Here is a 6000-nt window from a genome sequence, read left to right as displayed (position 1 = left end):
TTGAGCGGAAAGGGGGGTTCAGCTGCATTTGCAGAATGGCAGACACAGATGGAAGCCTGTCTTAGGGCACAGGGTTTGAGTGGCCAGCAACAGGTGGATTTTGTCCTGAGTGCTCTGGAGGGGGAAGCTAAACAGGAAGTTCAGCTGGCTGAAACCACCAGCAAAGATACGGCAGAGAAGATCTTTACCCTCCTGCGGGGCTTGTATGGGGGCCCAACATCCATCGCCCAAAGGAGGGCGCAGTTCTTCCAGTGCAGACAGGGGGCAGATGAAGGGGTAGGTGCTTTTACCCTCCGCCTCCGTGGATTACATTACCAGTGGCGAGCCGTAGATCCAGGCCCAGCCGACGGGGACGATGAGATGCTTCGGGCCCAGTTTGCAATGGGTCTTCGACCAAGCCCCATCCAGCAGGAACTACAGCGCCAGTTGCGGTGCCGGCCCGATCTGTCCTTCGCCGCCACTTGCACCGAAGCCAAAGCCCTCGAGAGGGAAATGGGCCATGGGGGCGTACAGGTCTGCCGGGTGAACACCCCAGGGCCTGCTGCTCCAACAGGGCCCGCGGCCCCCACAGCAGCCGACTCTTCCCTGCAGCAGTGGAAGGAGGCCTTCAAGTTGGAACTTCAGCAGGAGTTAAAAGAGCAGCTTTCCGTGCTGGGCAAGACCTTAGTAGATGACCTCAGGAGCCTCCACTTCCCGGGGCATCGGGCGGATCCATCCACGGGAGAACGTCGGTTCCCTACCACCTCAGCACCACCAGCCAGGCCCCGGGATGTCCGTGGGACCCAAGGGGGACCTCAACCCTACCGGTGGGATACACAAGGCCGGCCTATCTGCCGGGATTGCGGAGAAGCTGGCCACACCCAACGATTCTGTCCCCGGCGACAACGCCCCAACCCCCTCGGATTTTTAGAACCCTGGCTGTGGGGCGAGCCACCGAGGGGGGCGGGACCACCACTGTTCTTAAGAAGCCCTCGCTGGTAGGAGACTGTCCACAAGTGCAGGTTAGTGTACGGGGTAAAAAGATACCCTGTGTCTTAGACACAGGATCCCAAGTCACTTTATTTAGTTATGCCTTTTTCCAGAAGCACTTTGTGGGAGATGAACTTCATGACGCTAGTGAAGTCTCGTGGCTCACTCTGAGGGCAGCAAATGGCCTGACGATCCCTTATGTAGGATATATCCTTCTAGACTTTGAGGTGGGTGGGGTCCAGCTGGCTGATAAGGGGGTATTGATTGTGAAGGATTCCTGCCTTGGTCCTGATTGTGGGATACTAGGAATGAACATCATCTCTGACTGTTGGCAACAGGTATTCCAGGGCACCCATCCTGGAGAGGCAGCATTCCGAACAACCAACAACCCAACCGCCGGGGAAGCCTGGGCACAGGCATTTGCCACGTGCCGGCGGGCCTGGATATTAGGACCTGGGCCCTATCTCCAGGGGGTCGCCAAACTGGAACCCCAGCCGCCAGTTGTCCTCCCCCCTGAAATGGAAGTGATTCTGTGGACCAAGGTCCCCCAGGGCAGCAGTCATCCGGACTGTTTGGTGATGGTGGAGGATTTGGATGATGGCGACCGGGAGTGGCGGGTGGCAAGGACCCTCAGCTGGCTACGTCAGGGGCACGTTGCCGTCCGCCTTTGCAACCCCAACCCTTTCCCGGTTCAGCTCCCCCTGGGCCGCCCACTGGCTGCTGTGAGCCAGGTGTCGTCCGAAGATGTGCAGGGTCGGAGCGAAATGGTGTTAACCAACCCAGAGCCGACTGTGGTGGAGGTGGCTGTACGACCGGTCCAGGCCAGGGCTACAGAGGAGCACCCAGTCCTGGCCCTGCGGGGGGAAGGTTTGACCCAAGAACAACAGAACCAGCTGACTGCCTTGCTGCAGAAGTGGTCGCCAGTGTTCGCAGCCCATGAAGAGGATTTTGGGCGGACCAATGCGGTACTACACCAGATACCAACAGGCAGTGCACCACCTGTACGGGAGCGCCATCGTCCAATTCCACCCAAATTGTACTCCAAGCTGCGTACGCTCCTTCAGAGCATGCTGGAGAGTGGGGTTGTGAGGGAGAGTGCTAGTCCCTGGGCTGCCCCGGTCGTGCTGGTGCACTTGGCAACGGCAAACTTAGGGGCCACAGAGCAGCGGTGGGTAGCCCAGCTCTCCAATTACAACTACGTTGTCAGGTACCGGCCAGGGGCCAAGAACGGGAATGCAGATGCCCTTTCCCGGCTCCCAGGTGAAGCCAGGGTGACTGCGGTTCAGACTGGCCCAGAAATACTGCCTCCCAGAGACGAAACCCCATTAGGTGCAACAGATGCCAGCGAGGCCGTGCTCGCTGCCGCTTCACCCAGTTTGTGGAGGGATGCACAACAAGCTGATTCTGACCTTCGGCAGTTGTATGATTGGAAGAGGCTGAATTCATTTCCAACCAAGGAAGCACGCTCTACCCTTACCCGTCCAGTCCAGAGACTGCTCGCCGACTGGACACTGATCGAGATCCGAGATGGAGTCCTGGTGCGGCAGACAAAGGAGCCGGGTACAGGGATGGACGTTCACCAAGTCCTGGTTCTGGGCGGTGAAGCCCATGGGCTGTGGGCCCAGTACCACCGAGCCGCAGGGCATGCAAGCAGCGAGCGGACCCTCAGCCTTCTACGACGGAGATTCCATTGGCCAGGCATGGTCACCGACAGCAACACCTGGACCAAGGACTGTGTGGAGTGTGCCATCAGCAAGGCTGGTCCTGAGGTTAGAGCCCCCCTACAGTCCATTAAATGTACTTATCCATTTGAAATAGTTGGATTGGACTATTTGTCGTTGGGGAGACCAGCGGACACTTATCCCTATATCCTTGTGATCACTGACCTGTTCTCTCGCTATGTAGTAGCCGTGCCGACCCGGGACCAGACCGCCCACACTACGGTAAAGGCCCTATGGGGCGCATTCACCCAGACATTTGGCTGCCCCGAGAGGATCCTGTCGGATCGAGGTGGTGCTTTTGAGTCAGAGCTCATGCAGCAGTTGTGTGCCCTGTATGGCTGTGTCAAGAGCCGGACGACTCTGTACCACCCGCAGGGAAACGGGGCAGTTGAACGGTTCAACCAAACCTTGTTGTCCTTGTTGAGCTCACTGAATGTTGAGGAACAGTCCCGGTGGCCAACCAAGATGCCTGCGCTAGTGCAGGTGTACAATAACACCATTCATAGTTCTACCGGGCTGACCCCTCATTTCGTGGTGTTTGGCAGACATGCCAAGCTCCCCGTGGACTTGTGCGTGGAGGCCCAGCCACCCCAAGAGCGAACCACCCTAGATGGGTGGGTCTCCTACCACCAGCAGGCCCTGACTACAGCCTACCAGCAGGTCCAAGCACGCACCCAGCAGAGACAGGCCTGGGACCAGACGCGCTACAATAGGAGGGCTCGAGCTGCTCCATTGCTGCCAGGGGAGCGAGTCCTCATAAGGAACTTCAGACGTCGGGCCCGGGGGAAGCTTGAACCCCGGTGGTTTCCTTTACCTTTTGTGATTCTTTCTCAGGTGCGGCCTGGGCAACCAGTCTACCGTATACGACCCGAAGGGAAAGAGGGTCCGGTCCGCACCCTCCATCGGAACAACCTGCGTCCCTGCCCGGCTGGCCTCCAGGGACCTTCCACCCTTGCGCCCAGCGATGCCCCTTGTTCCACCAGGGAAGAGAGAGACCTGCCACCTCGATGGCCAGTGCTTAGAGTATATCCTCCTGTGCCAATGCCTACACCTGACCTGAATGTCGGGCCTGTTGTCCCAGTGCCGGCCCAAGAAGTTATACCTGAGCCTCCTACGGATGGTCAGGAAGGTGAGGAGAGACAGGGGGGGTCAGTGCCTCTGGTCAGGCGGTCGCAGCGGCCTAATCTTGGGGTACGTCCGCAACGTTATCAGCCATAAAGTGGCTCGGGACGACCACCATTTTAGTAGGGGGGGATTATGTCGTGTGGGCTTGTCTTGTGTTGGGGGGGGGGATGACTATTGCATGTGAATAATATGTATGAGGAATGGAAATGTTTGGGTTATAGTGCAAACTGGACAATACGGGTCTGTGCTTTCTGCCTTCCATACGCTCATGAATAGACGCTCCGCTATTGCCGTGCGGGAGACTAATTAATAGGACACGGCTGCGGGTCTTTAGCGGGATTGAATGGCCAACACGGATTGGTGGAGGCCCAATTGGGCTAGGTACAAGAAGAGACTTGCAGCAGCAAGAGGGGGCCCCGGAGACAGGATTACACGACCAGCCACGGCGACGGGTTGGGATTCTACAGTCGCTTCCTCTGCGATACCAGGCCATTCACGGGCTGCTGCTGTCCGGGGTATACGCGGTCTACTACGTTCGAGCCCGAGAGGAGGGGAGCGGAGACATCGGACGAGAGAGATTACTCTGCGCTTTCAAACACTAGAGAAAGGAACGGTGGCTCCAACATCCTTTGCTGCATGAACGGGTTGCGGTGGGTCTGCACCCTTGAGGATTCACCGTTTGTTTTCCATTGGCAGGTTCAAAGCAGTACGGATTCCACTGCCTGGACTTTACGGAGAGACCCAGAGGAGTGACGTCACCCAGGCAGAGGGGAATCCACCGCAAAGGAACAACTTCGGCCACTCGTGGACCAGTGGTGCAGCCTGACTATTCCAGTATCTAGGTTGGACAGTTTTGTGTGTATATATTTTTGTTCGGTCGGGAGGGACCCCGACCGAACGGACGTGTTTCTTTTCTTGTTTTTCTGTATGGTTGTCTGCTGGCCTGGGCAGGGGGTAGTGTTGGGGCTGTGCTCTATGGGAGGTGCAGGTAGAGGCTTGGGGATCCCTGTGGGCACGTGTGAGCCTTGATGTGTGGGTTGCTACCGGTGTTGCTGAGTGGCTATATGATTCTTTTTAACTGGTGTGCGGGATTGACCGGTGAACCTTTGCTGAGTGCCGTTTGCTGTGTGCCCCTTTGCCGTGTGGTGTTTTACCCTAGTATAAATACCCCATCTCTACCGGGTGCCCAATATTGGCCTATGCCCTTCATGTGACCCGTTCCAGGGGTAGTTTTATGAATTCTAAATAAAAGTATTTTCTTAACAACACAAAGAAACCCTCCTGTCTCTGTTGTGGTGTGTCCTGGGATTCTTTGCCTAGTGGGTTGTTCGTCTGTCCGGCGACATATGCACAAAAAAAACAATGTTTCTGTTTCTGATTAATTCAGGTACTTGGGTTTAAGGTGGGGGGTTAGAAGTGGTGACTTTCTATAAGGTTTCCATTAATGTACAGACATAAATCAATTAAGATGAATTAATCATATTTGTGCTGCAGGAACATGGAGGTCTCCTGAGGATTTTCCCTGAGGGTAAGGCTCAACTTGCGGACATCGAGCCCAAGTTTGACCGCCTCCTGTTCTTCTGGTCAGACAGAAGAAACCCCCACGAGGTGCAGCCATCTTACGCCACCAGGTGAGCCTTTTAGGCCCACAATTGCACATTTCAAGGAGTTTGAATGGGTTCCATATGCATGGATATGGCAGAATCCATTTATTTCAAAATGGTTGTGGCCGGTCCGGTGTATTTTGTGAATTTTGGACCAAGGACTAAGAGCTTCCTCCAGACCAAAGTCTTTTTAAGAATAACCATCTTTGGGAGGAATATTGTTTGTGTCACAAACAACCTATACATGACATTTAGACATATTACGAATTTGGTCTTTGTCTGTGCAGATACGCCATTACAGTGTGGTATTTTGACGGTGAAGAACGAGCACGAGCCAAGGAGAAATACCAAACAGGTAAAACCTTGTTGGTTTTTAATCCTGCAGATAACATAAAATAGAACAGACATTTACTCAGAAGTTTTTCATTCCTGAGATTGGAAATTCTGTTCGTTTTTGTAAGATTGTAGTTTCTTTGAAAAGCTTGGTTATTTGATGCATGTTAAATACAATTTTGGGGATGCATGATAACACGGAAAAAGGTTTTGGTTATATTGTTCATGGTAGCATGCATTGTGTGAGC

The sequence above is a fragment of the Osmerus eperlanus genome, chromosome 22, assembly GCF_963692335.1.
Source record: "Osmerus eperlanus chromosome 22, fOsmEpe2.1, whole genome shotgun sequence".
In the NCBI taxonomy this organism is placed as follows: Eukaryota; Metazoa; Chordata; class Actinopteri; order Osmeriformes; family Osmeridae; genus Osmerus; species Osmerus eperlanus.
Note: the sequence above shows the minus strand (reverse complement) of the source record.